Below are 25,314 nucleotides of genomic sequence, written 5' to 3'. Positions count from 1 at the left end.
AACCCACACTTTTTTTTCCCTTTCGGCTACTATTTGAAGAGTTGTAGCAGTCGTACGAAGGACCTATTTGATCATCATTATGAAACTGATTTTATGAAGGAGAAAGATTATACATTGATAATGGGTGATCATTGCACAAAACAACAAATTGTTGGGAGAAATTTGTGGTCCCTGTACAGAGCAACCCAGTCAATGTCAAGGTTGCATCCTCCCCAGGGACTCACCCTGGCCTGGTTCAACGTGCACTGCGTCGGTGTGCAGCGGGGATTGCTGGGTGTGTGGGATATAATGCAACTATCCCAGAAATATTGTTATTGCCCGATTATCGCCAAATCTGTGGCATTCAGTGCAACAAATCCACGGAGATGGAGATAAATCACTTTGTTTTCATCGCAGGTTGGCAGCAACATGGGAACAATGAAAGGATAGGGATCAGTTTAAACGGAGTGCTATTCTATCTTAATTAAAAAAAGATCCTGTTTGTTCTGATTTCTTTCAAGTTCAAAGTTTATGCATGCCTGAATGTACTGTTGATGAAAGAAAATGGCATCTTCTCCGACGGGTATGACTGAGAACGTATATGTGAACGTACATAGGAAGACAGGTCAATGACCCATTAAAACTTCTGAAAATATGGACAGAGTACCTTTCGATGCATGTTCAGACTGCATGACCTATCGAAGACCTTCGTGTTAAACGTGTTGCAATGTCAACTTGTTACCATGGAACTACTACAGCAGCTCCATGTTGTTGCCTTAATCACTCGCACTGTCGCCAGTAGGTCCAACAGTACGTGTACTCTTCTTTGCATCATATTGCAAATTGGGACACATGCATGTGGTATTGTGTTGTTTTCTTTGTGAGACCGTGTACCTTCACTTTGTTCCTTCTTGATCTCCTTTTACTCCTGTCTGTCGCCTTAAATGCCACGATTGACTGAATTGATGCAAATTTGTATCTTTCCGAGGATACCTCTAAATTCAGCCTTAAATCATATTGTACAATGTATGATTAGGTAATACTATAATGAATGGTGTAAAAATACATTCTACGTGGAAAAAAGTAATTTTTGTTGCACATTGTCTGGTGACACAAGATTGACTCTGCGGCAATTGCTCCGGTCTTATTTTCTCCATGGACTTACAATAGGGTTGGGTTGTGACAGGGTTTTAACTTCAGTTTGATGTGAGGATTAGGATTAGGGTTAGAGTTATGTTTGTCAGTACGTAATTTACGTTTCGCTTAGCATGCAGATATTTCATGGGAGCAATTGTCGCGGAAGCAAATGTTGTGGAACCACTTTGTCTATAACATTTACTTGCAATTGCACCCTGACTCCCCCATTTTAATGTAAACACCAACACACACACACACACGCACACACACACACACACACACACACACACACACACACCCAAACCCAACCAACCACGGGAATGGGTCAGAAAAAGAAAAGAACATTTTGTTGATCCTGTCCTCAAAAACTATTCAACTTCTTTCCACCTATCATGCAGTCCCACCTACACCTTAATCTTGTCTTTACTGCACCCAATCTCATGACATGGATTCCTCCCATGAAAGCAGAGGCACATACGTATAATCTTCCCAGGTCTCCGACACTTCCATCATATTAGAATTACAAACACATGAATACAACATGGTTCACAGCACACTACTGTGACTTCTCTCATACCTTGGGTATAGGATATCTCCCACCAAGTGTTTGATCTGTGGCACTGAATTGCTCACCACGCTATCCCCTCTGTTAGATAAGTCAAGGACACAGTCCTACATAATGTTAACTGAACTATAAAATTGCCAGATATCATATACACATGCAAACAAGGGGGAAAAAGGGGGAAAACAACCCCTCTGTGCCCTACAGAACATGGAAATCTTAAACTTGTATACTCCAAGGCTTGGTTATTATTCTCTGCCTTGGTTAGAATTTCACAATCTTTTTCTGTTTGTCTGAAGTTTCACATAAAACATTCAGTCATTTTCTCTACTTCATCACATTTTCACAAGACGTATCACATCATACTAACAAGTTTGGAATTCATCCCCTGTGAAAGAGGTCACCATGGTAAAAAAAAAAAAAATAGAAATGTCGCTATGGCGACTGATGCCTCCGCCATAATGCATGATTCTCGCAATAGGCGTATAGTACAATGTCTTCACAATGTGTGATCCATGACAGTTTCACATAACTGGCAAAATATTGAAATGAAAGGTTTGTCAGAAATGTCTTGCACTGGGTTTGCTTTAATCTTTTAAGAGTGCAGGTACACATATATGGGGAATTGAGAATTTTTACTTGAATTCTGACAGACCTCTTTACAATTTTATGCATTGAGTAATTTCCAAGGTATGAAGAAAGAGTGTAATGACGGTACAAAATGGATTTTTTTTTTTTTTTTTGGGGGGGGGGGGCATTGAAACCTGGCCTTTGACCCTTAACCTCTGACCTTTGACCTTCTGGCTGGAAATTTCCCAGAGAATCTCCATTAGGTAATGCATGTATTAAGTTTTGAAACTAATAATGCAAGTATTGCATATACTAGTATATGAGGGAAATAGTAAAATTTTGAGATGACCTTGACATTTGACCCCTGACTATTGACCCATGACCCCTAAATTCCCTAGATAATCCCTGCCAGTCAGTACATGTGTATGTACCAAGTTCCACGAAGATAATTACATTGAACCATTTGCGAGAAAAGTGATATTGCAACATTTTCACCTAACCTTTGACCTTTTGACCTTTGACCTTATGACATGAAACTCTCTCTGGAGAATCTCTACGCAGTAGTACATGTCCACACCAAGTTTCAAGAAAATACCTTTGAGCATTGCATAGATATGGGGGAAATTGCAAAGATATGGGGGAAATTGCAACATTTGTAGCATTTGACCTTGACTGTTTGACCTTTGACCTCTTGCCAATGTCACTAAAATCTACTCAACTAATTGTCCTATCATACATCATCCTTGGACCAAGTTTGGTGAAAGCTGCTTCATCCAGTTTTGAGTTATCACGTAAACAGATAAATTTTAGGATTTGACCTTGATCTTTGACCTTTGACCTCTATCCGATTTCACTGAAAAACTAATCAAGGAATTGTCCCATTATACATTCTCCTCCAACAAAGTTTGGTGAAATTTGCTTTATCCAGTCTTGAGTTATTGCGTAAACGGATACAATTTCATGATTTGACCTTGACCTTTGACCTTTAGCCGATTTCACCCAAAATCTAATCAAACAAGGAAAAGTAGAAATTACGCGGTGCGTAATATATGTCCCCACCGGAAGTAGCATTTTGTAGCAAAATGTGCAATATAGGTTAAAAATCAAGGTCAAAGGTCAAAGAAGTCAAAGGTCAAAATTCTGTGTAAAAGTTTTGAAGCCCTCACCTAGTGCCATCAAATAAAGCAAACGGAATCGAAATCGGGTTAGAAAAGGCGAAGGAGTAGCATTTTGTAGCCAATGTACAATACAGGTCAAAAATCAAGGTCAAAGGTCAAAGAAGGCAAAGGTCAAAATTCTGTGTAAAGTTTGAAGCCCTCACCTAGTGCCATCACATAAAGCAAACGGAATCAAAATCGGGTTAGAAATGGCGAAGGAGTAGCATTTTGTAGCCAATGTACAATACAGGTCAAAAATCAAGGTCAAAGGTCAAAGAAGGCAAAGGTCAAAATTCTGTGTACAAGTTTTGAAGCCCTCACCTAGTGCCATCACTTAAAGCAAACGAAATCGAAATCGGGTTAGAAATGGCGAAGGAGTAGCATTTTGTAGCAAAATGTACAATATAGGTCAAAAATCAAGGTCAAAGGTCAAAGAAGGCAAAGGTCAAAATTCTGTGTAGAAGTTTTGAAGCCCTCACCTAGTGCCATCACATAAAGCAAACAGAATCGAAATCGGGTTAGAAATGGCGAAGGAGTAGCATTTTGTAGCAAAATGTACAATATAGGTCAAAGGTCAAGGTCAAAGGTCACAACTGAAATTCTGTGTAGAAGTTTCAAAGCTCCCATGTAGTGCTATCATATAAAGCAAACAGAATCAAAATTGGCTCATAAATGACAGAGAAGTAGCAAATTTAACATTTTGATCACACACGGACGCACGCACGCACGGACGCACAGACACACACACGTATGGAGCCCGTTTCATAGTCCCCTGCTCGAACTCGTTCGGCGGGGACAATAATTGCCCCATCATACTTCATACATGGACCAAGTTTGGTAAAATTCCAGTAAATATTACTCAAGTTATCGCGTAAACGAAAGCAGACGGACGGACGGACGGACAACCCGAAAACATAATGCCTCCGGCACCACTTCGTGGTGGAGGCATAAAAAGGTGTTCATTCAGAAATGCAAGTTTACAATCTTGTTATACTCAAGGTGTAAATTTCTGTTCTGTCGAATGGCTCCAAAGTGTGGAAAGAAAGCGATCATTGTGATGAAGAAAGCCACGGTGAGACAGAATATATACATCAGCAAATGCGAGTTTATTGAAGACAGACACATAGCAAAACGTGATACAAAATAGTTCTTCCTCCTTTATCTCCGCCCCTACCAATTAGCTTTGACCTGTTCTAATATACGCACTAGGAAAAAGAAAAAACAAAAACAAAAAGAGAAGGAACCAATTTACATTTTACATTCTCATAGTTCATTTTCTAACTGTTGTTGACTCGAGTCTTGTTAAACATCATCTTCATTTATGAAACATCTTCCTTTGCACAGCGGGAGAATTTTCACCTGAGCAAGTGAGTACATCACAGAAGCGGAAGATGAGAGCAAAGAAGAAGAGGAAGTAGAAAAAGAAGGTCAAAAAAAGGAGCTGGATTAGCCATTAAAAGGTTTGTTTCCTACCTTATGACTCGTCTTAATTAAATACACACCACATACAGCCAACCTTGCCCAGCTCGAATCTATTTGGACTGAAGAAATAAACTCGACTTGAGAGAAAATTCGACTTATGAGGGATTAAAATCAAAAGAATATAAAGAGAAAGAGGAGACTTAAAAAGACCTTCAATATAGGCAATTATTTCATTTATGCGAGGTCAACTTAAAGGGATGGGTTTAGTATTGGTGGAGATGACGATTGGGCTTTTAACTTTTTGCTAGATATCAGGAAATCACTCATAAAATGGTACAGAGCACATCATTCTAAGAGAAATTCCAGGTTTATTTGATGAAAATTGATTTTGGAATGACTGAGACATCCAAAAACAAAATAAAACAAAGAGACCGTAATAAAAGGTGGGTCATGCCTTTTATTAGGATCAGTCTGTTTTGGATATCTCAGCCATTTTCAAACCAATTTTTATAAAATAAACAGTGAATTTCTTTCGGAATCACATGCTCTTTCATATTTCACAAGAGGTTTCTCGTTATCTCACCAAAGAATGTTAGAAATCTGAAGTTAAGTCTCAACCAAAACTATATGATCCCATAAAGCAAGGTTAACTGTAATTCCTTTTCACAGTTGCACCAAAGATTGCTTTTCCAATCATCTAGCCCCGCTGATCATCACTTGACCAATCAGCCAACATGTAGGTTTGCTATTAGCTGACTCTAGTCTGGGTCATTCCTTCAAATTCATTAATCAATTTTGCAAAACTTACTAGGGGGCTAGTCACTTTGTTACACAGAAAATTGCCTTTCTTTTCAGTATTTTACTGGTGAGGTGGACTACTTGTCTGTTAATATTTTCCCCCTGTGGAGTCTGTTTTTATTGTTTAAATATAGGATGAGCATGGAATATAATTCAATAATCTTAGAATTATATGAACTTTTGCTAAAACCAATACAATAACCTGAGTGATCCATCAGTCACACAGAAACTTTTTTCTCTCATTAATACCAACTGTGATGGGATTTCCTCAAATGTGGCATACAGTTTGTACATGTTACACTCAATGGCTGTACAAAACACCATGGTTGTCTCCATGTAATTTGATCTGCAATGCACATAACAATATTTTAAAATCTCTTCTTTTATATTTTGATTTTTTTTTTCCATTTTCTGAAAAAAAAACCTACACATATAACAACTAATAAGTCTATGCTTTTTCTGACCAATCCAAACACACAGTGTACAAACAACAAAAAAGCTTTGGAAATTATTCAAGATTTGGGCTTTTCATTTTGAACATTTGATTAAAAAAAAAACCCACCAGAATGTTGAATTAAAAATCAGTTATGAGAAAAGCTTTTGAAAAATGTGACATACTGTATATCTTTTTACACATTTCCCTACCATATTTCCACATTACAAGAAAAAAACATAACACTGGAAAGAAACACCCAGATTCTTTGTCGCACAAAAAGCAAATCAAACAGATATTCTTATAAACATCTTGAATATCACAGTCATTCAAAAGGCTTGTAAAATGCACAGTGAAACATGGGTTCTATTCATACGGAGCATTTAAGAAATGGTAAAGAAGTTTAGTGTATAAATAGATATAAAAAAGACATAAGAAATCAACAAATGTACCTTCATCAAAATAATATAAATGGCATTTATTACATGAAGTCCTACGGAATATTTTTCTACTCGTCATCTAGTTTAAACTTGGCACGTCTGAATTCCACTGCATATCTCATCATGGAGTAAGATCAGATGAAACCAGATGCAGCCATCAAATCTGCATGAACCAGGAAATTTAAAAAATGCAACTTCAGACAGCAACAGGATCTTGAGTCTTCTAAAATGTATCGTAAAGTAAAGAATCCATACTAGCTAACTTACAGAAATTACATGTAGAACCTTTTCCTGAAAACCAGATATCACAGGTTCATAAGTTCCTTTTTTAATGACTGATAAATGTGCAAACTGAAAACAATATACAATTGTATGATACAAAACTATTGCTTCTCTTCACTATGGTGCAATAAAATCCAGAAGTATGCCAAGTTTTCACATGAATTAACGCCCCCCCCCCCGAAATTATAACAAGTTCAAAGCGAGAAAATTAAGATCCTAAGCAGTGTTAGGAAAGCATTCAAATTAATACACTGAGCTCATTTTGTGCACAAATAATTCACAAAATTTATTTACAAAAACATAACATCAGAGATTGAGAGCACATGTGAGAGAAAAAGCCAACAAGCCACGCTACAGGAAAGACGTCAGTCAACCCAAACGTCTCAGATCCCCCCTGTAATTAAATGAAGAGACATCGTATGGCACGGACCATTTTCAAAACATCCAAATTTGGGGGGGTTAAACCGCACGGCCATTCCGTCGTCAATCAGTTGCCGCGGAAACACAGCACAAAGGAAAAGAGAGAAGGCCAAAATGTCACGGGCACTCGCTCTCTCCACGAAGGCTGCACACTGGTTTGAAGGTCACCGAGCCCTGATTGATTCCGGAGGGCAATGCTCCGAGACGAGGTATCCTCCGGTCTTCTTCCTCCTCCAACGAGATCTCTCCGGCATGGGTAGTCGGCTCTCATCCCTCACTTGACTATCTGAGACAAAAAAGATGCACCTGCAAAGTTTGAGAAAAGACCAAGACAGAGCGGACGTCAAACTTCAGGTGAAACTGAATCAGAAGTGCACATGAAAATCAGTTCCACACAGCTCCATACCCATACTGGTTTTGGAACTCATGATTTGCAAAGATTATAATTGTGTTTTTTTTTTTTTAAAGTGAGCATGTCTGGATACTGATCTATAGGCATTCCTGGTGGCCCAACTTGGCTTTAAAGCCTCTCTTTAATTTACATGGGGGGGGGGGGGAGGGTATATCGTTTTCAAAATTGTGTTTCTTGACTTCAAAATAGATTGTAAGATATTGAATCTTATATCAAATTTTAAAATTACATAAGATTTAGAATTGTTCTTCTGACTTGGCCATCCACTGTGTTTCTTTTAAACTGACCAATGCTGGCAAGAAATGTTCACACAAGTAGACTGCCCACTTGTCACTGGAGTGATTATACCAGGTTGTTTGTGGAAGAACCTTACAGAAAAATGATATCATATCTACTCCAGTTCCAACACTAACATAATCTTTACCCATGCTATCTTCAGTGTTCATCTCTTCTGTATCAATATGACAAAATAAATGTTCCATACCCTCCCTAAGCTCATCATCATGTGGAAAATGATGATCATCATCATCACCATCATTATCACCATCATTATCATCATCACCATCATCACCATCACCACCATCACCACCATCATCCCCATCATCACCATCATCAGTTATAATCACAACTTTTATGATAGTCACAATTACCATCATTTCCATGAATACTATGAATTTCTTTAACTCCTCCATGACCACTATCATCCATAAAGCTCATTGTGGAATGATCTGCTCTTTGATGCAACATAAATAAAATATCATTGCATCAAGGTCACAAAAGATGAAATAGAATTACATTTCATTCTAACAATTTCATCTCTCAGTAAACTCCATCAGATAACACAGTCCAAAGCCCTAACAAAGCAAATATGGCATACATTTGCATGTTACTGCTTTTGATTCAAAACAAACGATATTGTTTCTGCAAATGGATATATCTATACATCTTTGTATGTGAAAACTGTCTACTGATGATATTCATACTGGTGAAATGCATCATTTATCATTGATGAAACCATTATGTCTAATGCCGTGAGTTTGAATGACTGATATACTGTCATTGTCTTAGTAGAGACATTCAAAGTCTACGTCATTCTCGGGCGACACTGAAGTCAGTCTGCTGTGCGAAACTCTAGCCGCGGTTCGTGACGCCACGTGCAGACCAATCGCCATTCTGATTAGATTTGATGCGGTAGCGTGACCGCGGCAGAGGAAAAAAATGGAGGCAAAAATATGACATGCTTGAGATGTCACTCATAATTGAGCATTTTCCATTCAGTGAGCCGATCCTTAATGCCAGTGTCAACAGCTCTCAGACCATTACTGGCTGGCTAATGGAGCACCCATGCTCTGACAGTGAGGGATTTCTATTATTCAACTAATTTATTTGTGGAATAAAAATTGCTGGCATGCGTGCAAAAATATGGAGGGGGGAAAAAGGCTCACAACCTTGGGAGAGGGGATCGTCTTTGCTGAAACGAGTTAATTAACCATACGCTTGTGGAAATATCCTCTGTTTTTATTTGCCCTGCCTGTCTTTTCTCCCTTCCCCTCCTCCAAAAAAAAAACAAAACTATGTTTTTTTGTTCTTTTTTTTTTGGGGGGGGGGGGACATTACAGGAGCATTAATCAAGTCCTTCTTGCCTATGTAACTGTCTTCAAACAGACAGTTGGGGACAGCAAAACAAGGAGCAATTGAAAACAGTTATAATAAGAAAGTTTTAGGAGTGATGTTGTTCTGAAAACAATATATAAGTGACAACTTTTGCATCATTTGTGACCTAGTTCAACTAATGCAGTTTCAGGAGTGGGGGGGGGGGAGCAATTCACCTCTGAAGCGTGGTTTATTTTGCAGAGCTGTCATTTTGGTTTGGTTTGGTTTTTTCCCTATCCCATCAAGATGATATAATGCTTAAGCTTGACAAGTGGCGTACCTTGGATTTGCCATAAATTGAGGTCATATTTATTTTTTCTGCCCCACATTTCAGACTTGTTATGAGAGGGCATGTGACATTTCCATGGCAAACTAGGTGAGGTGTAACGTATATCAAATGGAGACAAAACTTTATTAGAGAGTTTCAGAAGTCATGACTCACAAAACACCTCCTTTCAAACTCGCATTTGAAATCAATGGTTGTTACATTTCATTAATTTCCCCTTTATTTTTGACAGATGTTAGAGATCAGCCTTTGCCAAGAAAAATGTGCAACCTGCATAGGATATCACACTGCTTTATCAATGACTGCAAACACCATTATTTTACTTACAATATGTGACCCTGCACCACAAAACTAACAAAAAGTCACTGGAGACAGAATTTTAGTTGAGGGTAGACTCTGAAAGAGCAGACTCTAAGCTTTAAAATGATGTATTACTCATTTCAAATGGACTCTCCTAACCTATATACAGTATATAAATATTGGACAGAAAGCACAAACTCTGGAAAAATGCGAATTGAGAAAAGAGTCTCTGAAGTACAGAGTCTGTTCAGGTGCTTAATCCTTACAAAACCGTGCTAGCTGTGCAATGAATGGGACCAAAAACAGGATGTAAACCATCAAAGCAACAACAATGAAGGAATTATCAGATTAAGCTGAAATTAAAGCATGCTCTATTGACACATTTTGTCTGTGACTAAGGCCAACTTTAAATCTGTAGCATTATCTTTTCAAAAGTCATTAGAGATTAAAATGAAGAGTGTGCAAAGGATTTTCAAGAAATGAAAAGGGCCACCTAAGACATACCTGATCTCACCACTTAACCAAAAAAAAAAAAAGGGTCGTAGAAGAACTGCTGCAACACACTTTCCCATTCACATTATTATCCCAAGCTCAGATATAATGCAGAAGAAGACTAGCTCTGTTAAAAAATATGAAAAACTCAAGATTGACTTGGTTTACCCATTTCACCTTTTTTGAGTCCTCACATAAAATCAAGGGGGTGCGATGAAAAGTCCTCACGTAAAATCAAGGAGCGTGACTTTTGTTGGTTTTGTGATGCACGGTCACATATTGAGCATACAAAGTATGTGATGTATATTCCTCAAAGGAACTGGATATCTGAATAATTTCCCTGGCCTTGAAGAGGTTATCAGAATATATTGCCTAAGCTAGGATCATACTTCATATTTGGTTTAAGAAAGCTCAGTGCAATGCAGTATTAATGAGGGCAATGTTTTCTAGCGTCACCTCAAGGTAAAGGCCTTTTATCACAAGTCACTTTGTGCCAGAGTTGAAAAGGGTAATTTGTAACAGTGTGTTGCCACCATTTCAGAAATTTGCTCACTCATTCCTTCTGCAAATGTGTGTCATCATCTGTCACAGCACCAGTCTAACCACATACCTTCAATGATTTTGGAGTTATCTTGTAAATAGACTTGGACTTTTGAAATTAAGTTCAAGATTATCACATTAAAATTTGTCACATGAGGTATAAATGCCAACTACTCCTTTATGTTTATCATCTTGCACATATGTATAGCTATACGTATTTTACCCTGCGATAGCTTTCAAACATTGTACCAGTGAATTGTTTCACTGAGCATAAATCTTGTTCTACATTTAATCCAGTTTATTGATTAAAAAACAAAAATGCTTTATAAAATTTCTCAATGTCACCTTGAACATCTCCATCATTCCTACATGTATATGGACCTAATAAAAAATTAGTATGAACAACTCCTTCAAAGAATAGCGGTTTATCAATCAATGGTTTATCAATTTCTCTAACTGAATGCTGTTCTTAAATTACTGCAAATGATTAAATCGGGACATCTGACCTATTACCAAGGATGTCTTCATCCCCTAACACAATTTTTTTTTTTTTTTTTTTTGGGGGGGGGGGGGGCATGAATGCATATGCAATTAAGAAGTTTGACTGAGCCACTAAAGTCCTTCTTGAGATACCCTCACAAATAGTGCAGAAATGAAGAATAATTGCACATGAATGAACGGACCAATGAAAAAAATGACCCAAATATCCAATGCCCTTTTAATACAACAGTGCGATATGGTGAAGGCATGGAAAGGTAACCTGAGCATTGTGTCTCGCAAAAGAGCAAAGGAGACGAAGCACAGACATTCGCACACTCTATTTCAGGCCGTTTCTGCTTCAAGGACACTCTCTACGTATCTATTTCATCCTTGTGTAGACATTCTAACAGCTGTGAGACGTGCCTGGCGGTGCACTTACATGTATGTGCATGTATACGCAAAAGAAACATGGTTGAGTGGAGAGGCTGGAAGCGTCTATCCACTGTAGTGCAACATCATGTACATCCATTAACAATCATCACACAGTACAAAAGCACACAAGGTACTACTTATCCTTCATTCCCTGCCTAACAAGTCACAAGTTGCTGCCGGATAGGGTAAAGGCTGGATGCCATTTCACTGAGCTACGCTCGACTATGGGTGAAGAGGCCCTGGAAATGTTTACTACATGGGTAATCGAGAGAGTCAAGTTTCTTCCTTTCATTCAGTACTGCCCATTTTATGACTAGTCATTTCCTTTCTAATGCCGCAAAGTAAAGACCCGGCCCCTCTCTATGAGATGTTGGATAATTACTCTCTGGACAATGTTACCCAGCAGTAAAGTGGCAGTTAATCACAGTTTCTGGGTTTGACTGTCCTGATGGAGTACAGCTCGGGGAACACTTCTGAGAAATTACCATCACTGAGATGAAAAGGTTGTATTCGAGGAGGACGGGGTATTATTCATAGTTTGGCTTTCGAGGAAAAGTTATCAAGGACACTGGGCGATGATGCAGGCATTGCGGAGGTGGCATATATTTTGTGACATTCAAAAATGAGATATATGCACAGTATGACTCCCAAGTGTTTCAGCACTGTAGTACTATAGCATACAAATAGGGAATGGTCACAAGTGCCACGGCATTTAAGGTTTCGCACAAAGTGTAAGATGCCGAGTTGAACAGTGTGCCTCATTTTTCAAAGAGGGCAAAATCTTGTTTCATTGCATGAGTAAGACCTTTCACTGTTTGTTTTATACAACACTTTGGATGTATCATGGAGGTGTTAGAGAAGGAGACACAACTACTGCTCTCCTTTGAAGTCATGCGCAGCATTGCTGAGAAGTTATGCGTTCAACTACAGGTGTTACCCATGTGCTTTGACAAAAGAGAGCATCAATAATCGGGACTAGCGCTCTCAAATCTAGAAATACTTGCCCCTACTGCAATTTGCTCTCTCTTTCAATGTGATGGCAACAATGAATTTGTGTACCTTGAATTGGAGCAGCGAATCAAAATGCAGTGTAAAACTGACAATTTTACCAGTAAATAGTTCAAAAGCATGCTGGAACACACTTTAGCGGAGTACTTTACTTGAAAGATCAAAATATCCCAGATTAAAAGATAGAAAACTAACATGCGGAAATGTGCACATTATAAAAAAATATTAGGTTTTTAAGAGGGCCTAATTTTCATTTCTTTTCGATTTGCACATTACGAAGAAATTAGAAATACATGTTTATAATATTGAATTCTTTCCTGAACTATTCTAAATCAATTCGCGTATTTCATTTAAAACTTTATGGTGAAATAAAGCTTGTAATTCAACGAAAGGTGAAATGCGTTCTTCGTCTCCGAACTTCGTCTTGCAACTAGAGCGGTGCCGAGCACGACTTAAAAGCGTAGTGGAATGCTAGACATCCCACTGTAACGCCTTGAACCCAAACATGTGTTTGCATGAATTATGAAGAGTTGCCACTCCATCTCTGTAACACCTCCCTGGATGTATTAAACTGGATGTACAATGTAGTCCATACCAATTCTTGAAATAAGTGCAAAAATGGCAACCATTATATTGCAAAAGGCAAATGGGTGGCACATACAGTCAGTCGTTCATGCAAGCGATCAGTTGAAGTTGTTGACAGGAAAATGAGTGACTGAAGGCGCGTTTGTAACTGATTTAGTGTGTGCAGCAAAGTTACGTTTTAAATACTGTGATGTCGGGGGCGTGAAATGGTGCAAAAATTATATAGTTGATCTTGAGTTTAATAGGGAGTCAATGCATATGGGTGATGTCAGCTGTGGAAAATCTATTTTTGCTCGACAAAAACTGCACAGCTCATCAGCAACAAGGGCAATATATTAGTACTAGGTATTTTTTTTAACTGCATGTCACATGATGAGCAATTGACCAACTGGAAAGCTAGAATCTCTAGGTGCTGTACAAGATGGCTTTAACTTGGGACTTTCAAAAAGGAAATCGTAGAGTTCAAATTATGCCCAGCAGTTACATCTGAGGACAGGTTGATTTATCCACCACGCTATCCTTGAGCCAGGTGTACTAAAAGGAATCTGGGTGGTGTTTCACAAAGAAATGAAGTCAATCTTAAAAGTGAAGATCAATTTACAAATTATGGTATACCACTTCTTTCGCTGTTCATTTTTGTCAGACTCTCAAAATTCACTTCAAATTCTTATCAAAATTTATACAATATTGTCACTTGTCTTATTTTGTCAATTAATGGCTGCATGAAAAAGTATCAAAAATTTTGATTTTCAGTGAAAAGTTAGAATACCATTGAAGGCACACATAGCATACCATAAATTTAAAATTTTAAGTTACTCTTGACTTTTAAGATCGACTTAAATTCTTTGTGAAACACTCTCCCAGTGAAATACTGGGGTATTATGGTAGGGACCTCTGGGTGAACAGTGCTAGTGTTGGGGTGGATGAATGCAGTACCGTTCTCACACATCAAAACATCAATATACACAAATGCTATACTGTAGATACTATCAGATCCAAGGTATTACCTATATTCTATTTTCACTTCACAATTAGCTCTAAATCTGTGCAAAGATCATCTTGTACAGTTTACAAATGTTCATTTGCAGCACCTGGTATTTCAATGGTTAATAACATTTTCATCAAAGGAATTCAATCTTCTTATAAAGAGAGAGAGAGAGAGCGAATAAAAAAAGCATGACCCACCCACATGAGAGAAACATGCTACTTAACATGAAGCAATTTGCTTGGTTGACACCACTGCTTATTTGATCAGGGTATAATTATAACCACACCATAAGTAGACTGATTCTGCAGAGTCACAATAGGCTGAGCAGATTTGCACTAGAAAATGTGGAAACTAATTGACAGGAAGGGTATTAGATGAATAATCACTGACTGACGCACCAGACAAACTCGGCACCAAGCATCGCCAGTATATTATACGTACATTGGGTGGGGAAATTAAAGGACAAGTTCACCTTCATAAACATAAGGATTGAGAGAATGTGGCAATATTAGTAGAACACATCAGTGAAAGTTTGAGGAAAATCGGACAATCCGTTCGAAAGTTATGAATTTTTGAAGTTTTTGTGCAGTAACCGCTGGATGAGACGACTACTGCAGTGTGTGAATAACTTAGATGTCACATGCGTACAACAATATAAGGAAAATATAAAGAGAATTTTACAAAATTTCATCTTTTGAAAAAAGTACACATTCCCCTGACTCGTTACCAACAAATGTTATGGGTAATATCATTCCTCCTGCCTTTAGAAAGAGGCAAGTCAAGTGCTCTTTTATTATGCGAAAAAAAGTGAAAATATGTTGAATTTTCTTCACATTTTCTTTATACTGTTGTACGCATATGACTCACAAGCTGTAGTAGTCTCCTTATCCAGCGGTTCCAACACAAAAATTTTAAAAATTCATAACTTTTGCATCGATTGTCCAATTTTCCTCAAACTTTCACTGATGTGTTCTACTAATATTGTTGCATTCTCTCAATCCTTATGTTTATGAAGGTGAACTTGTCCTTTAAAGTGTGGTTATATGCTATGTTGAGTAATTCAATTGTTATCCCTATGTCGACTGAGGAATACAGTGCACATATATTTTTGTAATTTTCCTAAGATGATTGAAAAATTTGTGAACATCTATGTAAGTAGTGATGTTGAGTTGTCACATGCAATATACCCTTTGCTACTTTTGAGAAGAATCTCACTGTGCTTCATGCTTCGTGCATGAAACCAAACAATACGAGGTGATAATTTCCTATACGTCAACGAAAATGGATAAGAAATTCTATACAAGAAGGCCTTCTAAATAAGAAGACTATTTGTGAGGTGACTCATTAAATGACTAATTGGCATATAGACTGCCATAATTTTCTCTTTTTTTTTTAAAGACTGTTCTCCATCAAGTTCGCTCAGGAGTTTAATTGATTTATCGCACTGATTTCAGCTCGCAAAAGATTGATGCTATCCTTAAAAGTGACAGTGGTGAGGGAAAAATGGCAAATGGTAAGCCCTAAGAATATCTCCATGATTTTGCACCCGTAGAAGACATTTATCAGCAAGCACTGCAGTCTGTACAAGTTTGAAATGCCACTTCTTTTTTTTTTCAGTTACGCGAACATGCATGCATGTATGCACGGCACTCGTACAAAGCGCAGGTGGTTAATGTCTCTGGACATGACAAATTTGCTCTCATGTTTCAGGTGCATTAGGTACATTTGAGAGAGGAATGATTTTTGGAAAAGGATGATTCTGTGATTGGGAGTGCTCCATCAACACCACGTGCAGTGCAGTCCTTCTCTACATCGCACGATGGCTGAAACGTCATATATTCTTCCTTCGCTTGTTTGTTTGCTGTTGCTGCTGTTTTTTGTTTTGTTTTGTCTTGTTTTAGGGAAAAATCTAAAAAAAAACCTGACAAAAAGAAGTGCTTCCTGCAACACTATCTAGGGAATTCAGTGCTGGTAATAGCGTTTTTGTTCTTCCACCTACTTTCTGTCTTATATCAGGTATTGGTATATGGCTGCAGGTCCCTGCGATTGTTATGGTCGAATGTATGCAGAGATGTGTGAGTAAAGCAGACAGCAAATTTTCAGGGCAACTACATGCATCTCCTTTTCTTTTTTTTCTTTTTTTTTTTTTTTTTACCTTGGGCTCTAAAATCGCCACGGTAATTGCATGTTTCTTTTGTTGGATGGCAGGCGAACTCGACGAGGATTAGCAGCGCATCGAGGGTGAGGTCTGTCTGATGCATGGGTTCAAGGTATTGTGTTCTAAAATTGTTTGCCGAGACCATACGGTCACCAGGACACACTGATGTTCACGGTGTTTTGCTGCACACTTGTGGGAGTTCTAGAGCAAATCTGAGTAAAGCCCTTTCAATACATCTTACGAAGAAAAAAAAATTCTACTGCTCCCCCCCCCCCCCCACCCATCCCTCTTGAGAGGATGGGGGGGGGGGGGGGGGGGAGGAGAACATTTTATTCGTTCTGATAGGTTTCTTGCAGTGTAGAGCTTTAAATCCCTGCATCATGCAGAGTCCCAAGCTAGAGTACCTAAAAACATACAATTTTCAGGCATTAAAAAAGAGTGACACTTTGACACACTTACGCTTGGTTTTGATGTTGTTGTTTATTCTCAAATTAAGAAAATAAAACTGTCATTGCTTTGATTACTCTTCACGGTCGGGGCATCAATATTTCAATTGTTGCAGCAATGGGGTGTTTTGAGAAAATTTGAAAATTCTGTAGATATGCTTCAGAATTGAATATAATGTGTACGCACACACACATACAATGTAATGAATATGAGCAGCCTAAATTGTGAATATACTATAGAAAGTCATGAATATGAAATAAAAAGTCTGTTTTCTAATGATATTCACCATGATGATTAGCCCAAAAGTCGAGTGCAGGACCACACATGTAGCAGAGTGCTAATAACACTCAATTATCCATTTTCATTCTCACAATTTTCTTTGATGGTAAAAATAAAGAGCTATCCCAAGCAGGAATGGCATCTTTGCATACAGTGCTTTGCTAATATCAAAATGTATACACTTAAAGGGATCGTATAGTTTTGGTTGAGACCTAATTTCAGGTTTCTAACATTTTTTGGTGAGATAATGAGAAACCTCTTATGAAATATGAAAGAGCATGTAATTCTCTGAAGAATTCAACATTTATTTGATGAAAATTAGTTTTGAAATGGCTGAGATATCAAAAAAAGAGCGATTTTATAAAGTGTGGGACCCACATTTTATTACGATCGCTTTGTTTTACTTTGTTTTTGGATGTTTCAGTCATTCCAAACCCGATTTTCATCAAATAAACTTTGAATTGCTCTTAAAATGGCATGCTCTGTACTATATCATAAATCTTTTCTTGGTATCTCGCAAAAAGTTAAAAGCCCAATTCTCATCTCCACCAATACTGTACCATCCCTTTAACCTATAGCTACAATCTATCACAGTCAAGATGGAGGGATCTATCAAAGAATGAAACATGCTCTACCCTGTTCTTCCTTTTTATCTCCCACTCTAGATCCAAGACATAAGACATCCACTGAGATTTAAAAGGCAACAACCCAGATTTGCAAACAATTAGATACAATGTACGCACATTTAATCGCTGATGAAAAGATACTCGTGTTAAAGGGATGGTACTGTATTGGTGGAGATGAGAATTGGGCTTTTAACTTTTTGCAAGATACCAAGAAAACACTTATGATATAGTACAGAGCGTACCATTTCAAGAGGAATTCAAAGTTTATTTGATGAAAATCGGGTTTGGAATGACTGAAAAATCCAAAAACAAAGTAAAACAAAGCGATCATGATAAAGTGTGGGTCTCACACTTTATTAGCATTGCTCTTTTTTGGATATCTCAGCCATTTCAAAACCAATTTTCATCAAATAAACATTGAATTCCTCATGGAATTACATGCTCTTTCGTGTTTCATGAGAGGTTTCTCATTATCTCACCAAAAAATGTTAGAAACCTGAAATTAGGTCTCAACAAAAACTATACAATCCCTTTAAAATCCAGAGACTCATTTCCACTGATGCTTCTTCACGGTTATTGATTGATGAGTTTGTATGTTTTGTGTTTGTGTGTGTGTGTGTGTGTGTGGGTTTGTTTCGGGGGAAAAGTGATTTCATCAGCACTTGGCTCAAACATTCTGATATTAGTATTACAAATGCTGGAACGTTGCACAGATCACACTTTCTGGGTAGGATTATACACATATTTGTATGTTCCCCTACACAGAAGCTTATAGAGTCAACTTGCTCCTTTTTTTTCAATTGTTGTAAGCCCTATAGAGCTCTCGGTCTCATGTTTATTATCAGTTATTGATTACTGCTTATACAGCAATTGCCTAAATTAGCAGTGCTTTAAGTCTCCTTCCTGGGTCCACCTGCATGTTGCACTGGTCAGCACATCATGGTTCACTGTTTCAAAAAACTTGTTGCTATTATTCATTTCTTTATTATTCTATTATCATCTTTTTATTATCATTATTTCCCATGGACTTTTAGTACTTACATTGTGCACATGAGTCCATGTTAGTACATGCAGTAAACTTCTCTCGATACATGCTATACAGTGTATGCAGCACAAGGTACACTGTACATATTGACTTGGAGACAACCACACAGCTCAAAGTGAATCGAATTCACTGCTCGTGGCACATAATCACTTTGCTGCAAATTCTGTTCTTCTTCAGTTAAAGCTGTAACGATTCTAACAAGTAACGGTTGATTGATCTGCTTTCCAGACGCAACAATGTCTGGCATGGCCATTTTTTACAATTATCACAGACAAGCACCGCATCAAGAAAGGTTCTTTCTTTGTTTGGGGGGGGGGGGGGGGGGGGGAGTGGCTTACATCCTCAAATGGCAATACGAGTAAACATTTCACCGGAAAGTGAAATCAGCAGAGTTAAGAGTAACAACCATGAGCGTCTGATCTGGAGAGTGGAAGCCGATTTTCATGCCATTTATTGACATTGCACCAACTCAGAGCCAGCATCGACCACATGCAAACTGTGTGCGACATTGTTTGGTAGTTATCGAACACTATTGATTCCATACCCTGCAAATGTATTTTACTCCTGATCTGGACTGGCATCATCCATGTTACCCAAATATACTGCCTTATAACCTCTACTTTTGGATTTTTCAGTGTTTTTCCAGGACAAAGCATGCCCTTTGAAGTCCACGATTTACAGTACTTCTTCCTTTCCTTGGCAAAATAATATCTCTTTCAAAGAAAGAATCTGTGCTATGAGGAAATTGTGGCATTATTGTAAATTTCTTAAAGATGCAGACATCGTTTTCAAAGATCATGTGAACCGCACATCATCTGTTTATCTGAACTACATGTATCTTGTCGCTCCTTGCCAAATGTACGTATTGCATGTATTCACAGAATACCTATGTGACGAGATAGCCCCCCCCCCCCCCGACTCCTCTACACCCTGGCTCCCCAATGTTATGCATCACAATCTGAAGACATTAATGAAGTCTTTTCTGTGTGATAAAAACATGTTTTGCGATGGCAGTTTGTGCTTCAATCAAAGAACTGAAATTAATTCACATTTTCTTGTCTGCAGACATCATCTGATCATTTATTATAATCAAGGAAATTTCACTGTAAATACACTTGAAGACGTGTATGAATCCCTATTTATTGTTTTTATACTTCATCAGAGGAGAACAGCTGATAGGTGGAAATATAATCGGCTTAGATGCCGCACGTCACACACTCATGCCGTTTGTGATTTGATTCACCAGTATGCTGTAAAAAGATTCAAACAACATGCTATTTATGGTACATTTGACTACATGGTCCTTTGTATCTTAACAATGGCATCTAAAGGAAAAAAAAAACAACAACAAACATCTCAGTTCTAGATGAATCAAATGTTTGAAAGTCTCTAACATCTTGTCTGAAATACACTATGTCCAGTGAAATGCCAATATTGGTTACATCACAAATACAATGATATACTGTAGACTGCGAGACTGTTATGCTCTATTATAAGGGTTGCCAATGAATGATTCTGCAGATTCCAACACTGGACTGAAATTAATATACACGTTTACGGCATAAGTGCTGACTGCCACAAAAATGAACAAACACCAAGCTTACACCCAATTCCAAACCCACATTCACATGAAAACAGCCAAAAAAAAAAAAAAAAAAAAAAAAAACCCATCAACAACAAAAAACATTACCTACTATTACAGACAAACACTAAAAGGTTTTAGAACAAACATAACATGCTACATGTATCAGCAAAGTTGAACAAACATATCAAATATTAAGGATGGATCTATTTTTTTTTTGGGGGGTGGAGGGATGTGATGTAAAAATGTATACATTCTTAAGTAAAAGCACTATGTCGCTGGGGTGACATGACCTTGTATCTCAAATTTCGATGAAAATCACTTCTTCTTTTTTAATTAATTGCCAGATAATCAGTTAAGTGCTGTCCTGTCCAAATCCTAGCTGTTTTACCCCCAAAATGAAGCCCTAATGGCATGTCAAAGGAAAGGCAATCCCATTTACTATAGTGCTTTGTCTGTCATATTTCTTCGCTCTCCTGATCATTTGTCATTTTTGAGATACAAGGTCTTGTCACCCCAACAGTGACTAGTTCTCCTGCTAGCTGAAGTAAAGTAAACTGAAAGGCCAACAACATCAAATGAATAATTAAGATTTTTTCATAATTCCAAAATAACCAAGAAAAAAAAAATAGAACTCACGGTGAGGTATGACACAACAGAAAACCTTCAACACACCATAAAAACTAAACAAAACAAAACCACACCTCTACTGAGTAGAAGATGCTAGTGCCACATCCTGTCTCTAGCTGTCACTATACCTGGATGAGTTGGGTGGGGACAGGGCAGCGCCAATCGACCTGTAATCTTCCAAAGCCAAGGATTAAAATAAAAAAAGAAGCAGAAGAAGTGGCAGGCCTGAGGTGGCGCATCAAATATGGACGGGAGACAGGAGCAGCCCAAGAGAGCGCAGCGCCAGCTTACTCCTCCGACTGGAACTGCAGTACCAGCGCACACGTGAAACCCGAATAATTTGGTGAAATATTGATAGAGCTTGGAGCGATTGATTTCAGGCCGGGGACTTGTCTCCTCAACAGCACAGTGCTGTAAACACACTCATTCTTTTTGCTCTCACCTATGTGCATATTGACAAGCAACAAGAAGCATTTTTTCCCCCCTTCCTTAAGTTACCTTCTCAAGCAGACAAGAAAAAAAAAAAAAGCGTGTCAGGATTTGTATTTCTCCCCAGGTATTTTTGTATAATTTAGTGGTGATATTGTTACAGAGAGAGATCTTCCAGTTTGTTCTGAGCTTAGACACACATCCATGAAGGAAGCTGTAGTGTTGGAATCTTGCTGAAAAAGCCATATTAACAAAATAAGAGAATACCGGAGGAATGAAATGAACACACTGGCCCGAATTCACGACGGTGGTATGAAACCATGGTATAAACCATAAACCATGGACAAAAACCACGGAGCGCCAAGTGTTGCAAGGAATATTTCGTAACGAAATTGGTCATTTCGTCGACAAAATGACCGTTTCGTTAACGAAATTATCATTTTGTGGACGAAATATTCATTTAGTTACAAAATGTGGTCATTTCATTACAAAATAATCATTTCAACGACGACATGACTATTTCGTAATGAAATATTCCATGCGACACTTGGCGCTCCATGGTTTTTGTCCATGGTTTAAACCATGGTTTCATTTGTACCACCTTCGTGAATTCGGGCCACTGTCTCTAAGAAAGTTGATTTGTATATTATGTAGTGTTTCTCTGTGGTACTGTATGTTAAAGGGATCGTATAGTTTTGGTTGGGACCCAATTCCAGGTTTCTAACATTTTTTGGTGAGAAAGTGAGAAACCTCTTATGAAATATGAAAAAGCATGTAATTCCAAGAGGAATTCAAAATTTATTTGATGAAAATAGGTTTTAAAATGGCTGAGATATCCAAAACAAAGCAATCCTATTAAAAGGTGGGACTGACCTTTTATTAGGATCACTTTGTTTTACTTTGTTTCTGGATATCTCAGCCATTCCAAAACCGATTTGCATCAAAAGAACTTTGGATTCCTCTTGGAATTGTATGCTCTTTAACTGTTCACAAAGAGTTTTTAAGCATCTTGCAAAAAGTTAAAGACTGAAACCTCACCTCAACCGATACTATACCACCCCTTTAAGGAACATAGGACATAGAGCTCTCACCAGAGTCAAATTCTGTCAAAAACCCTCCGTTGATAGTTTGCTGCTCATTGTGGAACTGACTAGGCTCCCTAAGTTTTCAGTCACATGATCACCCGCATTGGAAATGCATATCAAATTAAGCACAACAGAACAATTCCGTGACCAATAAATAATTCCATGTACCTGCAAAATCAGAGCTATTTGGATATATCGTAAGGAAATTTTGAATGCAAGAACGAAGTTTCTGACTTCCTTAGATCCTGGTCATATATCAGAGCAGATTTCATTCTTCATCACAAAAAAACAACAACAACAAAAACCCACCAAACACCAAACCAGCGACATCTTTTGCTTTAAGCTTGCAGTAAGGGCAAGACCTTCATTCTAAAGATATTCCTCACATACCGTCCCCTCTAGCAAGAGGCAAAACACTCTGTCCCTCGGATAGGACATAAAATGGAGGTCCCGTGTATGAGAGAGTCACAGCTCATGCACGTAAAAGATCCCGCTTCATTCATTCATTGCAAAGAGCAGGTACATTGTAGGGTGTCTAACCCGGTGAAGTGGTCCCACCCCACATCCAACTGGACCCCATGGAAGACCAGCTTAGTGTAGCTGAATATGGGCTATCTAGCCATCTTCACAGATGGAAAATGAACAACAACAACAACAACAACAACAAACAGATGGGAGGAAACACACATCTTGTACACAGACACTTTTTACTAAGTTGAGCAAAGAGAGACACCCTATGTAACCTTCACCTCCTTGAGTGCATGGTACAAGACTTCTCAAAATAAAACATCTTGCTACACACGGTTTGAGTACTTTCCAGTCCCTTCATCTTTGTGTGTGAGTGTTGTTGCTTTTTATTTATCACTAGCCAGACGACAAGAGTTCATTGTGCATTCTCTAATATTTCAGCGAGTGAAAAAAAAAATAAAGCAGGTATATTGGGAAAAACAAGTACAACAGGACAGAAAACATATGAGTTAAGGAATGGAGGCAGGAAAAAAAAATGTGTAACATCGCAATTTCTTGTAGTAATCCAGCAAAACAGATGCTGGTATGAATGTTTTTCTGGGGCATTTCTCTAACAAGGAAGCCATTGCTCCCCTTACCCCCCTCCCTCAGGGTTGAAGAAGACTTGGGGAAAAGGGGTAAGTGTACCGTAATCCCTATCCCGTGATAAGAATCTCACGGTTGCTCCCTGACCCCGAGGCACCTCGGAGGAAAAAAAACTCCTTCCCCAAATCAATCTAGGTGTCGCGGATGCAGAGATACAAAAAACGTTTTCGGCAGCCGCCAACGAGACGTCGGATACCCTCCTCCTCCTCCTCTCCCGCTTTATCCTTTGCGTCACTCCGCCACGATGCCATCGCTTTTGGGATGTTACGGTACGCCACGGGGACGGTCTCTCGAGTTCTGTGGATGTAACTCTTACAGTTGCCCGCGGGGGAGGCTCTTCACGTATTTGCCGAATTACAAACGCTCCTTCATCCGCGCACCCACAACTCGAACAACTCTTCCTTGATCAATAATGCTACAAAATGTGAGAATTTCTCATTGCTTCATTTATGCTCCGGGCTCTGCTTGTAGAGTCTTACGGAGGTTTCCTTCTTCAACTTTTTTGCTTTGTTTTCGTTTTTTGTGTTTTCTTTTCTTTTTTTTGCTGAAACTAATCCGACTGTTGGGTGATGAAGTGCAGAGATAGAAGATGAAGAAAACCATAGCATCATCATGAGAATGATTATTAAAAAGAAGACTCATTATCACGTATTTCCCTGTTAATACTGTGTTCGTAAAATCTTCGTTCGCCACATACACACCGTACGGACAGCTTGCACTTTAACAAAATAATACTGATTAGAATCATTTTAATTATCAATTGTGTATATCAACAAAAATTTCAAGACCACTTTTCTTACTTGGCACAATTCTGGGTTTAATAGTCATAGCTGAGTAATTCCAACAACAAAACACAATTTAAATGTCATCACACAGACATCTCATTTGGCACCTTGCACCTACACAAACTATTCCTGATCCTACTTTCTTTCTTTTTTTTTTGTCTCACGGGAATTTAATGATGACAGAGTCATTCTTCGCATACTTCTTCACTGATCACCCAATTACCTATTATCAATCATTTTAGTTTCTAATTTTGTTTCCTCTCGATGACTCTCCTATACTAAGTCACTTTTATTATGGATGAGGGATAGGATTTTAGGCAATAAAATTCCGAACTGCATGGCGGGTCAGACAATATTGAACCTGTAATGTGTCGACAGAACAGAGACGATGCCAATAATAGCTGCATTCACACACAAGAATTACAAAGTTTTCGCATCTCTAGCTATTAAAAAAAAAAATGTTATTTGCAACTGTTCACACATGCACACACACACACACACAAACTAACTTGGCTGCTAATAAAGCGCTTTGAATATCCGGACTGCATATAAGCATGCTTAAACAATGAACAAAGTGTGATCCTGGGCATCATGGTGTGTTGTGTGCAGCTTGCGTGGCAAGCTGCATTATGTGATTAAGAAAAAAAAAAAACAAAAAAAAATCAGTGGTCCATTTGTGTGCTGTTCGCACATGCTATGCATGGTAAATCAGCAAGCGTGAGATAACCTTACACAGAAAAAAAAACAAACAAATCAAGC

At 38.3% G+C, this 25,314-nt stretch overlaps 1 protein-coding gene across 1 annotated transcript in view; it reads right to left on the bottom strand.

Annotated features, from left to right (window-relative positions):
* Positions 1 to 6,966: 6,966 nt before the first annotated feature.
* LOC140238372 (interleukin enhancer-binding factor 2 homolog) overlaps positions 6,967 to 25,314 on the bottom strand; it is a 101,088-nt gene continuing 82,740 nt past the window's right edge. Inside the window, exon 13 of the mRNA XM_072318308.1 lies at positions 6,967 to 7,506. The gene's annotated coding sequence lies outside the window, so the exon portion shown is untranslated. The remainder of the gene's footprint in view (positions 7,507 to 25,314) is intronic.

This window comes from Diadema setosum, chromosome 14, assembly GCF_964275005.1.
Source record: "Diadema setosum chromosome 14, eeDiaSeto1, whole genome shotgun sequence".
In the NCBI taxonomy this organism is placed as follows: Eukaryota; Metazoa; Echinodermata; class Echinoidea; order Diadematoida; family Diadematidae; genus Diadema; species Diadema setosum.
Note: the sequence above shows the minus strand (reverse complement) of the source record. Positions and strands in the feature narration are given on the sequence as shown.